At 34.8% G+C, this 21,520-nt stretch overlaps 1 long non-coding RNA gene across 1 annotated transcript; it reads left to right on the top strand.

Moving 5' to 3' along the window:
- The first annotated feature begins 255 nt into the window (after positions 1-255).
- Positions 256-1,617, top strand: LOC129805839 (uncharacterized). Its single transcript, XR_008752131.1, has 3 exons — positions 256-520; positions 1,136-1,273; positions 1,379-1,617. It is a non-coding gene; the product is annotated as an uncharacterized LOC129805839 (long non-coding RNA).
- Positions 1,618-21,520: the final 19,903 nt, after the last annotated feature.

Raw genomic sequence — 21,520 nt, forward strand, 5'->3', positions numbered from 1 at the left:
AAAAGCTATGGAGCAAAAAGTAACAAAAACCGAAACATTTTCTGATGTCCCACGGTGAAAAGAAACGTCAATGCTATGTGTCACCGCTTGTTGTTTGCATTGGTCAAACGATTTGCAGTCTATTGTGTGTTTTTTGTAAAATAGCTTAAAATGCGCTTTTCGATGCGATAGAGAAAATGGTGTTTTACAAAGGTGCAGAAGGATAAATCTCCTATGAAAATATGTAATCTACACAGTAAAAAATCGTGTAAAAAACTAACGTGTAATTTCCAAATTACCACTAAAAAAATTGTAATTTTTGATTTTTACCACTATTAAAATGGTATTTTTTGTGTAAAAAATAATTTGTGTAAAAATTTTCAGCGTGTAATTCAAACATGTAATTTTTACCACTATTTTAGTGGAACAGTGCCACTTAAAAAGTGGTAAATATTCAACAGCGTGTAAAATTTGGTGCATGTACTCAAAAACGTGTAAAATCGCCATTACAGTTTGACAGCTGCTGGAAGCATCCACCTCGGTGAGTATTTTCCTTAGTTTTTTGACTTTTATAGCCCCTAATTTTGCAAAAAAGACCAAATCCCTCAAGAAAAAAGTGAAATACTCCTGCTAGTGTATGTTTTCAAGGTTTTATACGAGTGATTATGAAAATATCCAGTATTGAAATTTACGTGGCGCTTTGAGTTGCATTCTATTTTGCCTCAGATTTCTATTCCAAAGGGCAGTTTTCTGCCCGTGGTTGCCCCCACAATAACCATCCCTTGTGATCATTAGTCCCTCAGTCCAATCTTTAAGAAATACAGTGTGAAAATCAGCATAGATTTCAATGGGTATTGCACTCGTTACAACTTGTCATAATTCCACATTCTATTCCCGGAATAGATGATTTCCCTCAGTGTTTCTATCCCGTGGGGACCCCCTGTGCTCTTAGTGAGTCTCAAATCAATCGCTTAGTGATCCTCCCAAGTCCCAGTAAAAGTTTGAAGCGTATTTTTTCCGCTATCAAACTTCTATGATTACGATTGTGTAGTTCCGGAAACGATATTCCTTAGTGCGCTTTTTATGGGGCATTTACTTCTGTGGGTGACTTTCACGTTAATACCTTTCATATAATTTATTTTTTATATGTACACAGGAAACTGGATCACGGAGATGGCCAACCAGACGAAATGAAGGTATAGATGCTGACGGAACGTCTGAAATCTGGAATGCAGCAATTAGGAAGATGGTGATGGAGAAATCGCTGATGAAGGAAGATAGCAGCCCCCTAAAGGTTAGAGTTTTTTCTTATCTTCTTTGTCATATTTTCACAATCGTGTCTATGTCGCTCCCGTCTGCTATTTTCCGTCTCTAAAAACTGATTTTTTTTTATTTACAGATCTGTTACCAAAATCGCATCCTCAACAAGGAATTTTTTCCAAATAATGGAAGCAATTTGATGCTGGACATGAAGAAATCTCATGGACATGAAGGACATGAGGAAAAATGCTTCAAGAAAAAATGCGAAAAGAATATTTTCAAGGAAAATAAAAATACACGCTAGAAATTACAAGTTTTTTTAATTTTACACGCTCCTTTTTACACATATTTGAAAATTACATTCTGCAAATTACACGCTGAAAATTACACGCAAAAAAAATTACACGCTGAAGATTACATGTTTTAAAAAATACACTTTTCCCAAAATTACCACTATAATAGAGATGTCAAAAATTACCTACTATTATAGTGGTACTTATTTTTTACTGTGTAGGTATTTTACTTAAATTTACGGAATGCCGTAATAAAGCGAATCAAAATGTGATAGTATCTTATGCCTGATACTATTTGCTCCAACATTTTTTAAAAATGATAACAAAATTACCTTTTAGAAAACAGTTCGATAAATATATTTCCTTACAAAACAAGAAAATGACTTTCACAGAGTTGTAGAGCGGTAAATTTCCTATAAAACTGTGCTAATTAGAAATTTTGGAGGTGTTCGGGTAGCTTGTAAAAAAATAAAATATCCGTTTTGTGACTTTTTGCCCCAGTCTCCCCTACTTACAGCACAGGTATTAACTTTAATAAAAGGATTCGATTGAGTTCAGAAAATAAATAGATTTTTTTTGGAAAAGAAAACGTGTTCAATCTATCGTTTTGCTCCTAACCCCTTCGATCCGCGGCACCGTGGAATAAGAACGGGGGAATCTAAGCGATAATACTGAGGATGTCGATTCTCTTAGTCAAGATACATCTTAATGCAGCCTATTATTGTATAGTTATAGTGGTTTAATTTTACTTATTTCAATAATAAATGAAACAATCGCCTTGTCTCACACTACCCCTGTCCCAAACCTCCCTGGTCTCCCCTAAGACAGCTTATATTATAAACACATTATGCAGCATTATTCTTAACCTAATGAACCCTACTTCACTAGTTACTTTTTTCGTTTCTGTTAATGCAATGTTTCTATTCATATTCGGTGGTCAATAACTTAACCCTTTAAGGACGAGAGAGTCAAAAATTGGGGGTCTGAAAAATCATTTTTTCTGACTTTTTAGAACAAAACATAGCTTTAGAAGGCCGTATGAAAAAAATCATTTTTGGGTCACCGGTGACCCAATCGTTCTTAAAGTGTTAATCATTATTGTCAAGAAAATCACAAATTATTGAACTAAAATTGTTTTTTTGAGCCATTTTAAGCTATTGTCATATTCTTAAAAAAAAATTAGATTTTTAATCATTGTCAGACTATTTCTTATGTAGGATAAAGTAATGCAAGTTGGACATAGTGTTACAAGTTGGACAATTCGCCGGTATAAGTTGGACATGGCTTTTTTTCTTGATAAATACAGTACAAAATTTGTTTTTAAGCTCAAGGAACCAAATTATAAAACTAAAGCATTAAAAATATACAAATAAAAATGAAGTACTAAATTTATCAAGAAAAAAAAGCCCTGTCCAACTTTACTCTATTCCAATAAAGTTAAATAGCTCAATAACTTCTGGTTTCTGTAGGATTCCAAAAGCTTTAAGCTTTTTTTCCTTTTTGAAAGTGACTTTAGAAAGTTTAGTCGCTTGTTGTTGATTTGTCTTTCAGGGTGCGTTTTTCGTGTATTCATATAGGACAGGAAAAGCATGTCCATGAATTTCATTTAATTTTCCTCGACTTTTACATGAAAATTGTATTGGTTTGAATGGGGATTTTGTGAGCAACTGGATGGGTGTGGACTTTTGCTCAATAATTCAGTAATTACCGAAAATACGAATGGCTCATAGAGATTCCGTCGATAAAACTTTTATGGCGACGGAAGATGTGTCGAATGTGGCCAGGGTGTACAAAAAGCTTTGGAGGGTCAGGAGTGGTTTGAAACATATCAAAATCATAAATATTCCATAACTGTGAATTGGACTCGTTGGAATTGAAATGTTTCCGTCACTTCCAACCAATTCAACTTTATGGTTTTGCACCCACCGCACAAAATACACTCGGGGCGATATTGTACTATTTTATTCGCTGAAATTGTGCATGTCACCATCACTGAAGTAGAAGAGCGCATTTTCCATTTCTATGCTCGGAATATACAAAGCTTTATGCGTCTTTACTACCGTTAGTCGCTTTCAGTTATCCCCCAGTGTTGAATGGCTAAAGTCCAAATACTCCACCCACATCGCGAGAAAAACTAAATTTCAAAAGACTTTCACATGGTGGGTGGAAGTGGGGCACATTTGAAAGTGGGGTATCTTTGAAATTAGGATTTTTCTCCTATGTTTAAGTGGAACTGATCCGTATCATAATGTAATTAAGCTTCTCAAACTGTTTGTGCAGCTAAATTATATCACGATAGTCATCAATTTTATTTAAAAATAGGTGAAGAATCCCAATTTCAAAGGAGTACCACGTTCAAAGTTGCCCCACTTCCCCCTATCTCAAGGATTAAAATAAATGAAGACGCTTTTAATTGTAAACTTTCATTGTATTAAATTTTTGTATTACCTGATTAAAAGACTTCACTGATTCGTTAAAAATCTCCTCAAACTGGCATAGATTTATAATACATAATGTAAATATTTGTTATAGGTTCATAACCGGTTCATTATATAGCTGATTATAGTTCGAGTTTGTTGTAATTCCAATACATTTACAATAAGTTCATACAACTTCAAATACGTGAAAAATTTCACTTTCTTTTTTGACCTTGAAAACCTAGCAATTTTGAATATGGCCAGAATTTTTGGTCAACTCCTAAAACGTATTCAAAAATAGAAATATTCGCACAATTCGTTTTCAAAATAGTAGTAGAAAAAGAAGGGTTAAATAAGTAATGGGCGAATGTTGCAAAAATCTACTTAAGGTCAGTAAGACTCCCTGAAGACCACATGGTACTATCTCCAACCGTTTTGTCTTTATCTCTGGAATGAGCAGCTGAACGAGTGAGTTTACAAAAATTTTATAAAACAGAGTAAATGGGATGGCAAAGCATCCTAGGCTTTGCGAAGTGGTCGAACTATTGACTTAGATGCTAAAAGTACTTTCACACCCTTTACCGTCTAAGGACGAGTAGGGCACCGATGTCCCAAAAACAAGAACAATTAGTCTTTATTTTCTGGATATCGGTATCTCATTTGTGGGCTAACGGTTCCTAACCAATTTAAACCTATTCAAAAATCACTGAAAAGATCCCATAAAATTGTTTTGGAAAAATTAAATTCATTTTCAGACTAAAATTACTTAGGGTAAATGTTCTAATTCAAAACCATTTCCAAACGCTTTAACTTTGACAGAAGATTCAACACATTAAGTTCATATTTTTATGAAAAAAACTACATAAATTTGCTCCTTGACTCTTCTAGAATGTTACTTTTTAGTGAAAATTCTTTAAAAATAATTTCAAATCTTCTTAAATACAAGAAGAATACGCAAGCGTAAAATGCTTCTATTGGAAACATATTAATCCATATGGAGACAAGGGAAAGTTCCTAATTGGAGACAAACAGTGTAAGTGAAACCACGACGAAAGGCTTCCAAAACCTTGTTGAGTTGCTCTTGAGTGCAGGATTTGTGCTTATTCCTGGTTTTTTCTCCTTTCCCATCTAAAACAATAAAAAATTCTCTCCAAAAACATCACATTTCCGGGGTTTCCTATTGAAGCATTTGCAGACACTTCAGAAAAATCCTTTTTTACATGAAATAGGTAATTATTTCATTTGAAAACTTCACGTACCGTTAACAATAAAGATTAGCACTTAATTTAACTAAAATGAGCCAGAAATATGACATAAATGTTAAACAAAACGAATAAACAACAATCACCTCATTGTGTTTTTCATTGGAAAACATGGTCGATCGATGAAAAATTCGATGGTGAAAAGGTACACTTTAAATTTTTCTGAGAAGTTAAAAAATTAAAATTTGTGATTATGAATACATTTTCGCTTTATTTGGAGCAAAATTAACTAAATAATGAAACTGTGGTATAGAAAATATATAAATATAGTAATTTAGTACTGTATTTATCATGAAAATAGTGACGTTTCCATTTGGAGTAGCGAAAAATTTCCATTTGAAGCAGGTTTTGAATTAGCTTAATTTACCCTACTTCACGATCGATTTGAAAAGGTTTTTTAAATCACTCAAAACATTTCCCAAAATTCCTTTGGAATAATACAATTGAACTTCGGGTAAAAATTAGTTATCGGTTTAGGTTTGTCAAAAATACAAACACCTTTCCAACAAGTCCATGCATGAAACAAATTTGGTTGAAAAATACGCTCGTCTAGAGCCTTTTTAACCTTTGACCTTGTAAACCCGTTATTAGGAATGATTTTACAGTAGCCAAGAGTTCTTGGTATTCTCATGGGTTCTCGAAATTTTTCCCAAATTTATCGGGTTTCCCAACTTCGAAGGCTTTTACAGATTATAGAGGCTCTGCGAACTGCTGAGCATTTGTCGAATTCCTGAGGTTTTCCGAGAATTTCCCAGGTTACCAAGGGTTCAAGAGAATTGTTTCCAAAAATTTTCCTAATTTTCGAGAGTTTCTCGGGTAATCGAGGAGACATAACTCATCCTATTGTATCAATTATTCCAAATTACACAATTTAACATTAGGGAAGACTGGGGCAAAACTTGTCAAAACGCATATTTAATTCTTTCACAAGCTCTGAGAAAACTTAAACGTTTTATAATGAAAATATTCTTATAGGAACTGCTCTACAACATTGCAGAAGACTATTTTCCTCTATCTCGAAAGAAATGTGATTTTCGAATCATTTTCTAAAAGTCGATTTTGTGGAGATTCTCAATTTGCTGGGGCAAACTGTGTCAGTCTTCGGATAATTTGTGACGTTTTACTATCACAAACGTTAAAAATATCAAATAGACATATTTTTATAGGAAATTTATTCCTCTACAACTTTGTCGAAGATAATTTTTCTCTATCTTAACGAGAAATGTGCTTAAATTGAGCTAATTAGTATCGATATTTTCTGTAAGCCAAATATTCCAAAAATAGGGCTCAAAATTTCATTATTTTGTATTTTACATAATCCTTCCTCGAATCCCTTGAAACTTTGTAAGTTTAAGAAGGTTCATGAAGGCTATCTATAATAAAAATTTCAAGCCTCAGTCTCTTTTAATTTAGGAAATAGTGAATATTGAAATTTTCGTTTTGACAAATTTTGCCCCAGTCTCCCCTACATGTAATCGATGATACGTTATTCGGAACAACATATTTGTGTAACTTTACAACAATTATGGTAAAAATCATACAAACAAAAAAAATCTTTGTAATCTCCCTTTTTACTGTAAATTAAATGTTGTTCTTCTATAAAGTTTTAGTAATAAAATTATGTATTATACATATTCAGTGAAAAGCTTAAATCAATATAATTTTCTTGCTAAAGAAAAGTTTGTTCCTTCAAACTTAGTTCTTCTGAGGAATCTTAGAAAACGTTGGTGAAAATGTTGGTCTCTTTTGTCCTTAATCTCTGAATCAACTTTCTCCGAGTACATAATCATAAATGGAGCACTGACTGGCTCTCTACTCTTGACCGACAAGAGTGCTCACATAGCACGTTTCGAGCTTTCGGCTTTCCCATGGAAGGTTGGGTATCATAAGCTCAATGTGCTCAAAAGGAGAAACGTTTTCCTCATTCTTACCAATTCACCCACAATCAACCAAGAATTGATACACAAAAAAATCTTCCTTACAAAAGGGTTAGTAGTACATGTTTTGTTGTCTAAGATTAAAAACCGTTTAATAAAAAAAATCTTGCAAAAGAATTAAATAATAGAAAATGCCAAAAATGATAAATGGGTTAATAAGATTTTTAATTAAATTTTAGAGCACAGTTAACAAACAAGTTGGCAAAAAATTAAGCGTTAGAAAGTCTGATAACGCAAAAAGTCGGACATATAAGTTTGGAAGCTCGCAGATTTTGTTAACCTATTGTAATTTTAGAGTACCTTGAAGATTATTTAATTTTTTTTCGTAGTTTTATAAGAAATTGTCAAACTCAAAAAATTGCTTTGTCCGATATTCCGCGATGTCCGACTTTTTCAACATTTAATCTAATGTTAGAAATTTTAGGAAAACATTTATAGAGTAAAGTGGTACAAGTTGGACAGTGGTACAAGTTGGACAATGGTACAATTTGGACAGGGCTTTTTGTCTTGATAAATTTAGTACTTCATTTTTATTTGTATATTTTTAATGCTTTAGTTTTATAATTTGGTTCCTTGTGCTTAAAAACAAATTTTGTACTGTATTTATCAAGAAAAAAAGCCATGTCCAACTTGTACCGGCGAATTGTCCAACTTGTAACACTAATTCCAAATTATATCACTTTACCCTAAGTCATTTTACGACAATCGATAAATGATTCGAGTTCTTGTGAAAATTTCGTTTGGCATTTGTTGAGATTTAAAAATAATCTTACAAATTCTCCCTATAATAAAATGACGTACCCCTTGAAATTCTCGCCACCGCATTTGGCACATCCGTACCAGATGCTGATGGAAAAGGCATAGGCTGTATCTGTATAATTCATCGGGAACCCAACTGCGGGATGTTTCGCAATAACCATCAGCCCGTTCTCGTCATCAGCGTCAACGAACATTCTCGTCCTACCCACACTTTTTCAAGTAAGGAAACTTAAATATTTACCATCGAGTGCCTCTCGAGGAATTCTGTCGCCTGCGAAAAGGATTGTCTCGGGCTATCAACCGCTCGAAGACCAAGTTCACAAAGTCAATTTTATGTTGACTTCCGGGAGTTAGAAGAGTACGAAATTGAGGAAATACAGTGTTGAGATTTTTTTTCAAAATGATTACTCTTTTTCAAAAAAAAGTTAGATAGGGTAAAGTGATACAATTTGGACAATGTTACAATTTGGACAGGGTTTTTTGTCTTGATAAATTTAGTAGTTCATTTTTATTTGTATATTGTTAATGCTTTAGTTTTGTAATTTGGTTCCTTGTGCTTAAAAACAAATCTTGCACTGTATTTATCAATAAAAAAGCCATGTCCAACTTGTACCGGCGAAATGTCCAACTTGTAACACTAATTCCAAATTATATCACTTTATCCTATCCCCTTATTTCAGCTTATCACTGAGTTACGTACAAATTACAACACTTTTACACCCCATCTCCTTAGTGATTATAAATTTTGAGAAAATGGGAAAAATTTGAAAAATTCTTCATCTCTTGGTTCTTAATAGACATAGAGTATTCCCAATTGAAAGCTGAAAAAGTGTGGCATTCATAAGAAAAAAACCTCGTGGAAGTTTGGGGAAAGCTTGAAAGCTCTGTCAGAAAGCCAAGGACGCTTTCTCGGAGGGTTGAATGTTGAATTGCTGATGGTGGCTTCAAGTCCCAATGGGAGTGTGCAGAAAAAAGCAACACCTCTTCAATTTGGCGCTTGGGGATGTGATTATTTCAAGATTTTAGATTTCATCGCGAGCTCGTTCGCCTTTTATTTCATCTCGGCACCATTTGGCCCCCCATGCCGCCCAACTCCCGCTGGCATTTGCGTATCCGTGGGGGTGATGTGGGTGGCCTGGAAGAATGTCACAATGTCAATTGCGACAGTTAAGGGAGTGCGCGTGGGTTCGCGACGGGCGAGACAAAGAGGCACGTACTGAGAACAAATATAAAATGTATTATGTTCGCTGCGAGGCGGAAAAAAAGCGTGTGCTCCAGGGGCTGGCATGGGGCTGAAATACCGCAAGACAATAAAAATAATACGACACTCTGAGGGGGATGGAGTGGGTGAGAAAGTGACGGAGCTGTTTATCATTGCTCATATCGTGGTGATGAATGAGGTGGAAATGTGAAAGTCGTGATGGAAAAATTGTTTCTGGAAATTGGATGGAAAGGAGCACACGAGAAATTTTCATCTCCACCTCCCACATAAGCTCCCACAGTTGCTCCCTGAAAAGAGAAAAGAGTAAAAAGGAATTTTCACTTGTACTGAAAGTCATCGTTGGCTGTTAAAATTCTGCAAATATTTCACGGAAATATCTCAATAAAAAACAAAAAAAAAAAAAATAGTTTTATCAGAATTGCGGATTACATTTTTAAACTTTATGTTCAAGTATTCATCCTCATTGATTAAGTAAAAGAATTCATTTTATCTGTAGCCTAATGATTACTTCTTTTTCACATTTTTTCTCCAAATTTCGATCTCCAATACCGCGATTTTTTCCACATCCAGGTTGCTGGGCGGTGGTTTTACTGTCGAGAAATCGAAGAATCACCCTCCGGACGGTCTGGCGTGAGGTATTTGTGAGTTTTCCAAGGTCCGCTTAATTGATTCCAAGATTTTTTAGATACGTGTACACGATCAGTTCCTTTCTCTTTTCCATTATTCTTTCGTATCTCAGTGAAAAATGAACAGAATTTGATGAGAGTTCCACCAAATGAAAGGTAAAAACACGTAGTACATTGTTTAAATACAACGAAAATGCGGAGCTACTGACATCTGTCATAAAAATATCCAATCATTTGGAACAATTTTATCGTGGACACGCTTTAGGAATACATCTCTTCAAAGCACAAGAAATAATTATAAACGATAAAAGATAAGTTAGCATCCATCGCCGTCTTAGCGTTGGTTACTACTTTTGTGTGTAAACTAAACTTCTTTTATTTTTTATTGGGATAATTATTTAAAATTATTTAAATGACATGCAGAGTTTCGATAATTTAAAAAGTTTGGAATTTTTTGTATCTAGAGATTGTTTGTAAAGTTCTCATATTTTATTTTCAATGTTTCTTCTTGAACTCGTGATTCTCTCTATCGCAAGACTTTCAAGTATTCGAAAACCACACTGAGATAATGTCTTTAAATAAATGAGTGTTGAAACAACTCCGCCCGGAATGATACTCGATAATACACTCAATCGCTACATTAAGTGTTGAATTAAAGTTCATTTTTTTTTAAAATAAGTTTCATGTCAAATCGCACTAAGGCTTGGCTGGACTTCCATCATGCTTGATGCATGAGTGTTGATATAATCCTCATATTTAAACACTGAGAAAAAAACGGGGGTGCGATTAACTTTTTTTTCCTCATAAATTTTACACTTTTTAGGTGTAAAAATATATCAACATTTTTTTATGTTAATTTTACACCTTTTCAAGGATAAAATTAACATGAAAAAGGGTAACTTTAACCCCTAATACACCTAAAAAGCATAATATTTACACCGATTTCGGATCAATAATGCAGGGTAAAATTAACATTTCCGGAATGTTATTTTAACTTTTTCGGATTTCTCTTAGTGTGTAATGAGACTAATTCCAATGCTCAAATAAGTGTTCGTCAAGTGTTCCAGGAACACTCGTGAGTATTCCATGAATACTCATGAGTGCTTCATGAAGACCCGCGAGTGCCCCATTTACACTTGTGAGCGTCCCATGAACACTCTCGACCTCTCGAGTGTTCCATGAACACTTCATTGGAGCAACTTCATTAATTTCATTGTAAAATTTCATCTCAGCTGAAGTATATGCTTATGCTTAAATGTTTTCAATTTAAGGATATACTTCAATCGAGATGATTTTGATTTGAAAAATTCATATAGAATACGAATTCAATTCCAGAGAGGTACAACCGGTACTTCTCGATTCCGTTTCCACGACGAAGTATCAGAACATCTAATCAAATAGAAATATGCTTAGGAATGTTTCATAAAAATGCATGCACAATATATGAGTGTCTCGCAATTAAGTTCCTCGAGTTCAGAGAGAGTCCCGTTTTTTCTTTCCCGTTTTTTTTTAATGGGCCCCACACGATTAGACTGCTAGACATCTATTTGATAACGAGCTAACAATAAAAAATGCGTGATGTGATTCAATTTGTTTATAAAAGTGCATGAATTGTCCGAAAAATCAGTATCGGTAACATTCACCACTACCACTCAAACTAGAACATTTTTATTTGAACGTCCTTTCCGTGTACTAATACTCTGAGGACAACACTTATTTTGTGTCCTAATAACACTCAACCTTCTCTCTCAGAGGGGTGTTATAACTTTCCTTAGCAAAGTACTATGTATTCAAATCACTTAACAAGCAATCTGAATCTTAATTGAAATATTTTATCAGTTTCATTCAAAAATGTTTTTAATCAGTGAAAAATTTCATTTACTGGCTAATTTTGCCTCGGTCTCCCCTATTGACCAAATGATTTTTGTATTAGGATATTAATTCATAAATTTTCCAAACCTATAGGTATTCTACTTGACCAACTTAGTCTAAGTTCCAGTGGAATTTTTATAGAAAACTTTGGAGAAGTTCAAGTGAAATTTCATTATTGCCTTAACTCAGTTCACCACTCCGCCCCAATTATGTTGCGTGGGACTTTTGGAGGACGCCAAAATTTACGATGTCAACACTAAAAGTGACCATCGAGTGCTGAATGGGTCAATGCCGTGTGACTGTTGATTGTCAATCTGGGTGTGCTGGGGGACCCAAATTACTGCTTTCGGTCGTGGGTGGAATTCTGGGCCACTGATGGTCTAACACTTAATGCTTTCGCCTCCTTTCCCCAGGGTATAGCCTCAAGTTGTCACAAGAACCCACCCACATGCCAGAGACATCGCCAGAGGGCCATTATCCGCACTGCCGCACGATATTTCCATCCTCTCTTCTATGGGAAAAAGCTCCCTGAGTGACACAAAGCTCCGACCGCTCCTCCTCGCAAATCCTCAAATGCCACAACTGAAGGCTTTTGCTGCCCACCCTACTTCTCTTGAACTTTTTTCCACCCTCAGGTAGGTTTATTTTTTTGTTGAAGTTTGAGATAGAGGCAAAAGTAGTAAATGGGAAGGTTAGATAAGTGATACCCGATAAAGTATGTTTGATGAAAGCTTTCAAGTTTTAGCCTTCTTAAATCTCATCAATGCCTTCGACACACATATTAATGGAAAAGTGCTTTTAGGCATTTATGTCAAAATTTAGGCATCCATGTCACTTTTTATGCATTAATATCAAATCCTCTTATTCTGAGGGCCCAAACACTGTGAGAGAAATCCGAAAAACTTAAAATAACATTCCGGAAATTTTTATTTTACCCTGCAGTATTGATCCGAAATCGGTGTAAATATTATGCTTTTTAGGTGTATTAGAGCTTAAAGTTACACTTTTTCAAGTTAATTTTACCCTTGAAAAGGTGTAAAAGTAACATTAAAAAATGTTGATATATTTTTACACCTAAAGAGTGTTAAAGTTATGAGGTAAAAAAGTTAATCGCACCCACGTTTTCTTCTCAGTGAATAAACTCAGGCTGATCCTCGAGAACAGTCATGCATAGGCCTCTTATCGATGATCCTAAGCCACCAATATGTGACAGTTTCGGATAAATCTTTACTGCCAAATTTTACATGCTAAATACTCTTGAGGATCAGCCTCAGTCTATTTTTGGGCGCTAAGATATCATTTCTGGAAAAGTGAAAAGTATTCGAACATCGATTTGAAAATGCTACCAAAAAACATTTCACTTCTTGAATTCGCACGTGTGAAGGTTTAGGTCCAATTATGAGAATTTAGAGATTTTTTTTTAAATCCAAAAGTTATTAATATAATATTTTAATATATTTTTCAATTAGGGTAAGTGTGCCAAATTCCGGCCAGCTTGCAAATCCGGCCACCTTTTTTGTTCCTCGAATTTCCATGAACTTTTAGATTTTACGTATTCTAGAGATTATACAATGCAAAAGAATAGCAAAAAATGTAGTTTCGACAAACAAGATGACGTAAAAAGGAAATTGGAAGAATTCCCAAAGGGCAAGGAACTATGAGAATGAAGGTGGCCGAAATAGGGCACCAAAGCTATGTCTATATTTTTATTCATTTTAAAATGTATTAAGAATTGTTTTAGAGTAAATAAAGACGGTAAACTCTTTACAAGGTTCCAAGCAACACTCTTTCAGATGGAAGAATAAAAAAAATCAATTTATATTTAAAATATTACATTTCAAACTTGAGACTTTGACAATTGCATGCAACTATGCCGAAATTTGGCACACTTACCCTAATTAGGTAATATTAGCTATTATCAAAGTGCTCTAAAATTTATATGGTTCATTGAAGGTTATTACTGAACGAATGGAGTGTTGTATTAGAAGATTCTAAGTAATCTAAACTAGTTCTGAAATTTGCTTAAATTTGTTCAAAATTCAGTAGGAATTTTCTAGACAAGAGAGTTTCTTTAAAATTTTTATTTCCCTCCTTTTCTGATCATTTTGAAAGGTTGTGCATCAAGGCAAACTAAACCTTTTACGGGATATCCAACCAAATTTTTACATCCGGCCATATTCAATAGACCGGATTTTCCCGCCAGGATCATTAAATAGAAATCTTTAATAATTTTCTCAACTGCATTGAAGTGCACAGAGCTAAGAGCTCAAAAGAACGCTTAGGGTTGCAGAAAAAAAGGTGCTCCAAATGCTGGAGCAAAGTGTGATGTGGAATGTATGGGTTAAATTGATACTGGTAGAAGGGCAAAACTCATGGTGTTGGTGTACTTTGAGGGAAACTGCTTAAGTTACCACACTGAGCTATGGTACATTCTCAGGGTTTCTATAGAGGACGAGGCAACTATAACCCTTAACATATCTCCATAGCTCACCAAACACACTGCTCTGCTGAAAGAGCTTAACATGGTAGGGTGAGGCACTCTCTGACTCTCTGACATACCCAGAAAGCACTCTGGGGCGCTTCAACCCTCTTCCGCCCTGTACAATTCATTCTGGTTACTTGTGGGTTGCCTGTTTTGGGGATGGGACAGCTCCGTATGGATGAGTTTTCCTTTCCGATGTGACTACGGTCGGGACGAGGGGTGTGGGTGGAATGGGTCGTGCGGGAAATCGCCCTCGACTCCAACTCAAATGTCTATATATACATTCGTGTTTCTCGGTACAATTCAGACCAAGCATTTCTCTACCATTCCCTCCTATCCACTCTCGAGAGACTTTCACACAAAATGTGTGCTCCAACATCCTTCCAACTGTGCCATGTATGTCCTGAGTATTCGACTGTCTGAGTTGATAACACTGTTTAAAATTTTTCTTAGATCGAAAATATATATTAATTCATTAATTCATTTTTAACCGTTTTTCCTTATCCCTATCGGGGTAACGGGTTTAGTAGTATTCTGGAATGCAAAATCTTGTACTTCTTTGTGGTTTCCGTTTTCTCTTTGACCATTTGAAACAGAGCGAAAATCTCAAAAATCCAAAATAGACATGATTCCGAATAACTCAATCCTATCCCACCAGACGAGCTTTCCAGAAAGTAATTACAGAAGTGATATGGCGGATATGACGGATGGGATGAAAAGCCTTATACGGCAAAGTGTGGTACTATTAACTAACTGTGAACCGATTATAATCCTGATCTTTGGGATTCCCTTATTTTCTTCAGATGGGAAAAGGAAAAGAACAACTAAGAATAGGGTAAGTGTGCCAAATTTCGGCATAGTTGCATGCAAGCGTCAAAGTCTCAAGTTTGAAATGTAATATTTTAAACTCAAATTGTTTTTTTATTCTTTCTTCTTAAAGAGTGTTGCTTGGAACCTTGTAAAGAGTTTACCGTCTTTATTTACTCTAAAATCATTCTTAATACATTTTAAAATGAATAAAAATATAGACATAGCTTTGGTGTCCTATTTCGGCCACCTTTATTCTCTTCCTTGCCCTTCGGGAATTCTTCCAATATCTTTTTCACGTCATCTCGGTTGTCAAAGCTACATTTTTTATTATTCTTTTGCATTGTACAATCACTAGAGTACGTAAAATCTAAAAGTTCATAGAAATTCGAGGAACAAAAAAGGTGGCCGAAATTGCAAGCTGGCCGGAATTTAGCACACTTACCCTACACTGTAGGTGGGAAATCTATAAGTTCTGGTAGGTGAAACAGTTCTGAACGTCCTGAAACAGCAGAATGAAAATCTATAAGTTCAGGATTAGATCCAGGTTACAAAATTTAGCCTCTTTTAACCTAGACAGAAGAACGTTTATATCAAACCAAATTTGCGAACTCTTCATATTTTCAAAACATTTTAATTGTTTTAGCGATTTAAAATTATTTAATCTCTAAAACGACGGCTCAGAATCACGTCCCTGGCATGCGGCATATGGAGTTGAAGCCAAAACTCAATTTTTTACGTATAAGCACGCATGGGAATTTCTCTGCATTTGCAACCGTTAAGCGAAATATCTTATAAATGGGGACTGAACTCCTTTTAGAAATTACTGATCCCTGTGTAGGGATAAATATACTAGATTTCGGTTTAAAAACCTTTCCCTAATGGCTTTGTTAGCTGAGTAAAGAAGCTGACTTCAAATATTTAGGCTCCATATAAAAAAGAAAACTTGCCAGAATATAAAACGAATAACTTGCAAATGGCTAACTTTACAGGAGAACCCCAAATAGCAATTTGGAGTAAAATTACCGTTGGATGTATGTATTCTGGATTCCAAAATCGGGTCCTATGACGGTCGTCAGAGAGTCGAATGACGGAAAGTGCGGAATAATATGGCGGTAATCACGGAAGTCATTTGGCGTCATAATAACTATGAGATTACTCGCTCACGACTAAAATATAACGCCAACTTCCAGTAACTACCAGTGTCCCTATAAAAAAATCTTCCCCTCACTGAGTATATCTGAGGGGAAATTTTACTTGTCAAATGGCAAATAGAATTACTTAGTGAAGAGAATTCGCAAAGTAGTTGATATTTTCGCGTGTTTTCTCAATAATACTGTAGTGTACATTGGGAGGAAAAGCTCCCCCAGTAGCAATGTGTGTTGTGATTCGAAAAAGTAAGTGTCGACAGGAATTAAGTGAAAATTAGGCAATTTTTGCATGATAAGCACACAAACATTTTTTTTATAAAATAAAATTTTGTGGTTCAGGAGTTTGCTCCAGTTTCTGTAGTGTTCTGTGATTAAAATTTTGTGTCGAAAATACCTATTTAGTGAAAATTTTAATTTTTTTTGGTGTTGTTGCTATCCAGTTGGAAAATTTTCGACATGTCGGATGGCTCATTGAGCAATAGTCGAATGGCAAAAATCTTCGCAAATGTGTGTAGTGAATTAGGGAAAAATTAGAGAAATTTACATAGAACGTAGTAGGAAACGATAGAAAATGTGAAGAATTGTTGAGAAAATAGTGTCTACGGTGGTAGTGAAATACAAAGTTATGAAGTGCATTTAACGTTTTAATTCATAGTGCGTACGTCGATTTCGTACCTATACCTATGCGGTAGAGAAGGACGCCAAATGCGGTTTTTTTGGCGCGTCATTTTTTGTACGGAAAAAGACCGTCGTTTGGAGTCGCTTTTGTTACTGCATGGCAGAGAAAAATTTAGAACCGAAAACTAACGATAATATTACTAATTCAATCTTGAGTAATTCTGTGACTAAAATACGACGCGAATATGACTAATTTTTAAGATTCCAATTAGGAGTATAATCTTTTTGGCCATTTCTTGTACACCATAAAGCAGTCATTTTTGAGTCAGAGTAATTTTTTGCGAATTGGGACGATTTCAAGCTGAGATTTTGCATGCTGAGTATGGGATTTTTAAGATTTGAAACCCTTATAACTTTTGGGAATAAATAACTTTCCGGTATAATATTCACAGGAAAGCTAGAGGGTGTCAAAGAGTACCCGTAAAGCGAAAAGACGATTTTTGCGAAAAATCGACTTATTCGACTTATATTTTGACAAGTCGAAATGTAGTTCACAATTAGATAAGTGGACCTATAATCTATAATAAAGCGAAAACGATTAGAACAACTAAGTTTTTTTTTATAAAAACAGTCCTTCAGTAGTTGACTTATGCCCTAGACACACTTACGACTTAAGCCGAGAGACAACTTAGTGAAAAATTATGGAAATGTAGTGTGACCATTATTTCTACTATAATTACGCTAAGCTGTCTCTCGGCTAATCCTCAGGTCTGTCGAGGCCCTTAGAAGCTTTCATTTTATCAAGTATGGGAATGGACTGACAGGCAAATATTAAGCGTATAAGCTCGAAATTTACCTTTAATTCCGTTTAAGAACTTGACACTGGCGCCGAGATAAGATAAGATTTAAGTCCTTTAAATATTAGTTTTTGCCAAGAATAGAGAAATATCTTTTCGATGTTATTTCGAAATCTGTTTTTGTATAGAAAAGTCTCTTAATTTTTTAAAGAGAGTTAGGAAAGGAGAACTAGAGGCTGAATGTGTCTAACAAATCTCACAATGTTAAGAAGATTTCTTTTAATTCCAAGGTTGAAAGAAATTTATATTTTGTCGCACGATCTATTAATTCCGTTGAATTTTGATAAAAAGTTATTTATAATCTTAAATTCAATTAAATAAAATAATCAAAAGAAGTCAACGAAGATCTTTAAGGTTTCGAAAATACAAAATTGGCCAAATCAGTATAGAAATACACTTGCTAGGTATAAAATTATATAATTTTGAGGCCCAGTTCCATATAGAAGTAGGACAAAAAAGCCTTATTTTAAAGGTGCCCCAATTCAAAGGGGCCCCACTTCACCTTATTAATTTTTTTATAATTCAATTTTTATTTGTTTTGAACAAAATTTATCTAAAAAAAATCTTGAATCTTCCTCAAAGTTCCACTTCAACTCAGACGGCAGTAGAATGTGCGAAGGCGAGGCAAAGAATACGGAGCAAACAGAAGTGAATGCTGCTGAACGGAGAGTGTGCCAAATAAGGGGAATGATGAGGGTGGCTCTGATGGTTGGATTTTCCTCGAGTGCTATGTACGATGTCGGGGACTTATGTATTCACCTCTCACACCCAAAAGCTCCACCACCTATGTACACATAGTACATTTCCGCCTGTGAAAGTTGAATTGGCGGGCAGAGTGTGATTTCCCTCCACGGAAACCTTGGTGTGAGGCGAGTATGCTGAAATCCCCAGTAAGGATGAAATTGCTGTAGTGGTGTACTTTCTAATGGTTGGCTCGTCGTTGGCAATCCACTGGATTTTCTGAGGAATCCTCTTTTCTCATCCCACTAACACACTCACCACCCCACCCAGCTCAGGCAACCTTCATCCAAGTTTGGGAAATTCAGCATGAGGAGGAGAGACACGATTTTCCCGCGCGTACATTTTATTATTGAGTTTTCCCGAAAGACGTAGCACAATTCCTACTCGATAGGGTGTGAAAGCTGTGGCCAGGAGGGGAATGGGATGAAAAACCTCTGTGAATCTTTCAAGACCTCAACCCTTCGTGCTGCCATGAAAAAGGTACGGGGCTCGAGCAGCGTGAGTAAATAATCATCAGAAATTGCTCACTTTCAACATTAAACAATTAAGGTAATTAAGAATGTGTATAGGAATAAACGATAAACAATTTCTCACTTCAACAATGCTTTATTGCCGTCTCTATTCCAGCGGCCAAATGCAATTTTCATGGCAGCCCAAGCATCAAAGACACCCCCACGAGAATGATGAAAAATTTAATTTTCACACAACAGCAATGCTACTGCTTCAGGAGATGGTCTTCTTCATCCAAAGTTGAAAAGGATAATTAATTTTATTCATATTTCTTGTACAACCTTTGGGTCTGCGCTGGTCTTCTGGGGAGACAATTCTACAATTAATTGCTTTAAGAGATTTCTTGGAACTATGATCTAGACTTTATGAGGTAATGCTTCGTCTGTTTGTAAAATTTAGTTTATTATTAGAAGTTATAAGATATTATTGTTAAGTTTAAAAACGAATATCAAAAACTTGAAACTCCTGAATAGGGAGAGTTGGGGCGTCTTTGAATTGCCGTACCTTGGAGATTTGGCGTTTTTCTTCTGTAAAGCCTTTCGGTAAAATCTAGTTCCGTTTAAAAATAAAAAGCTCCATTTCAAAAGCATCCCTATTCAAAGTTGGTCTACTTCTATTGTAATAAATTATTGCAAATTTATTTAGAGGGAGCATTGTTTAAATGCGGTTTAGTTTAGATAGATAGTCTAACGGTTTAACCAAGAAAAAGTATTATTTCGTCTTATTGATAGTCTTCGAAAATTCTTTACGCAAACTAAATACGATTTTGAGTAATTTATATCCGCGCAATTACTGCTGGGAAAGGATTTTAGTTAGGGGAGGGTGGGGCAGATTCACCCCTAAATTGCAAAATGGATTTTGAGACCATTTTGCAAAAAGATGCTAAACAGAAGTAAAACTTTGTATATTCTGTGAATTAGAGTTGGGTTCAGGATTAATAAAAATAATCCTTTAATTTCATTAGTCTATTGTGGAGAAATTCATTTCACTTGAAAGGCAGAATGTGTGAAAGTCCCCCATTGCGGGGCAATTTCATGATAAATATGAGGCAATTTTTGAGAAAGCTAAAATGTGTTTATAGGAAATTTGCGATACCAGATAAAAATTAACATTACTATTTTGAAGTCTTTTTAGACTCTAAAATATAAAAATATAATCGAACAAGAACTTTATAACAGAATTTGAACACTAATTAATCATACAGAGAAAATAAAATATCTCCGAAGATTCCCAAGCCTATTTCTCATTAATTAAGCAATTTTCTTTGAAGTTTTATACGAAAGAAATGTCTTTTGTAGCGTTAAGCTAATTCTAGTATTATTATTATTTTTAGTATAACAGTTTTATAATTGTATTTTAAAGTTTTGAATTTTTATAATACTACAAAAAAATTACAATATCTTGTTGAAAACATTCTAAAAATATATTATAACAATTAAATTAATAATTTTTAAGCATCTAAAAAACACTGAAAGATCATTTTTTTTTAATTTTTTTTTATGAACTTTTAGGAAATACTACTTTCCATAATTTCGAACTTTATCGACAAAAACAGCTACAAAACGTTTTCAATGATCATTTTAAGTTAATTTTGATTAAAAAAGTAAATTGTTATACACTGGAAACTTTTCCGTGTACTTGCATGAAACTGCCCCTCACGAAGTTTCGGAACTCTAATCAAAATTGTCAGAAACGTCTTAGATTTCATTCAACGCTAAATGCCTTATAATAATCATAAAACCACTGGTAATTTAATACAATTATGTTACTTCGATAGATAAGTGCAATAGTTCAGAAATTGTTGAAAATAAAACATTTCAAAAAGTTTCATTTTGATACAGTTTTATAAAATCAATTTCAGAATTCAAACGAGAAGCGTCACGAAATTAATTATTTTTATGAACATGGGTCTCAGTTATCTCTTCAATAACATAAAGGTTTTATCCCATTCCTTTCAAAGGGATAAGAAGAATATGCAAAAATTGAAACTGCCCCACCCTCCCCTACTTTAGTTCTTCAAAGACGTAACAATAATAGCCCGACAGAGGCAGAAATCCGTTTTGTTGCACCTTTCTCGCTTCGCAAAAAGTTATTCAATGTTTTTACTCGAAGTTGCGCGCAGAAAGTTTGACATCACGTCGATTTTGATAATATTTTTCTTCATTGTCTTTTTTTATTTGAATTCTGCATGTTTAAATCTTTACTTAAATAGTTACACTGTATAAGTAAACGGTGTTTGTAAAGAAATGTAAAGAACTTAAGGTCACTGGCTTTTGGGACATGTATTTGATAGTGTCTCTCTGCTATCCTTTTTTAGATTCTTTTTTAGCTGAGATTCTTTACAATCTCAGCTTTTCTTTTCACAATAATCATCTATTAATCTACAAGGAGTCTGAATGGATTAAATTATAGAAATTATAGCACTATAGAAGCGCCTCGAGTGGGTCAGTGGATAGAGCAGTGGCTCTGTGACTGCGAGGTCGTGGGTTCGTGGCTGAGCGGCAGCAGAAAAAGATTTCTCATGCCATATCGGCTTCGAATTCGTCCAGTGAATGAATGAATAGTAATGTCAATGGTGCATATTGGCAAAAAGTGAACCGCCTAAAAACAATAGAGGCTGGTACGAAAACGAGTTTCGATGTGAAAGTGGTACTTCAATCGATACAAATATTCGCTGTCACTGATCCCAAACACACACCGAGAAGGGATGCTGTGATATAGTAACGG

The sequence above is a fragment of the Phlebotomus papatasi genome, chromosome 3 (genome assembly GCF_024763615.1).
Source record: "Phlebotomus papatasi isolate M1 chromosome 3, Ppap_2.1, whole genome shotgun sequence".
NCBI lineage: Eukaryota > Metazoa > Arthropoda > Insecta > Diptera > Psychodidae > Phlebotomus > Phlebotomus papatasi.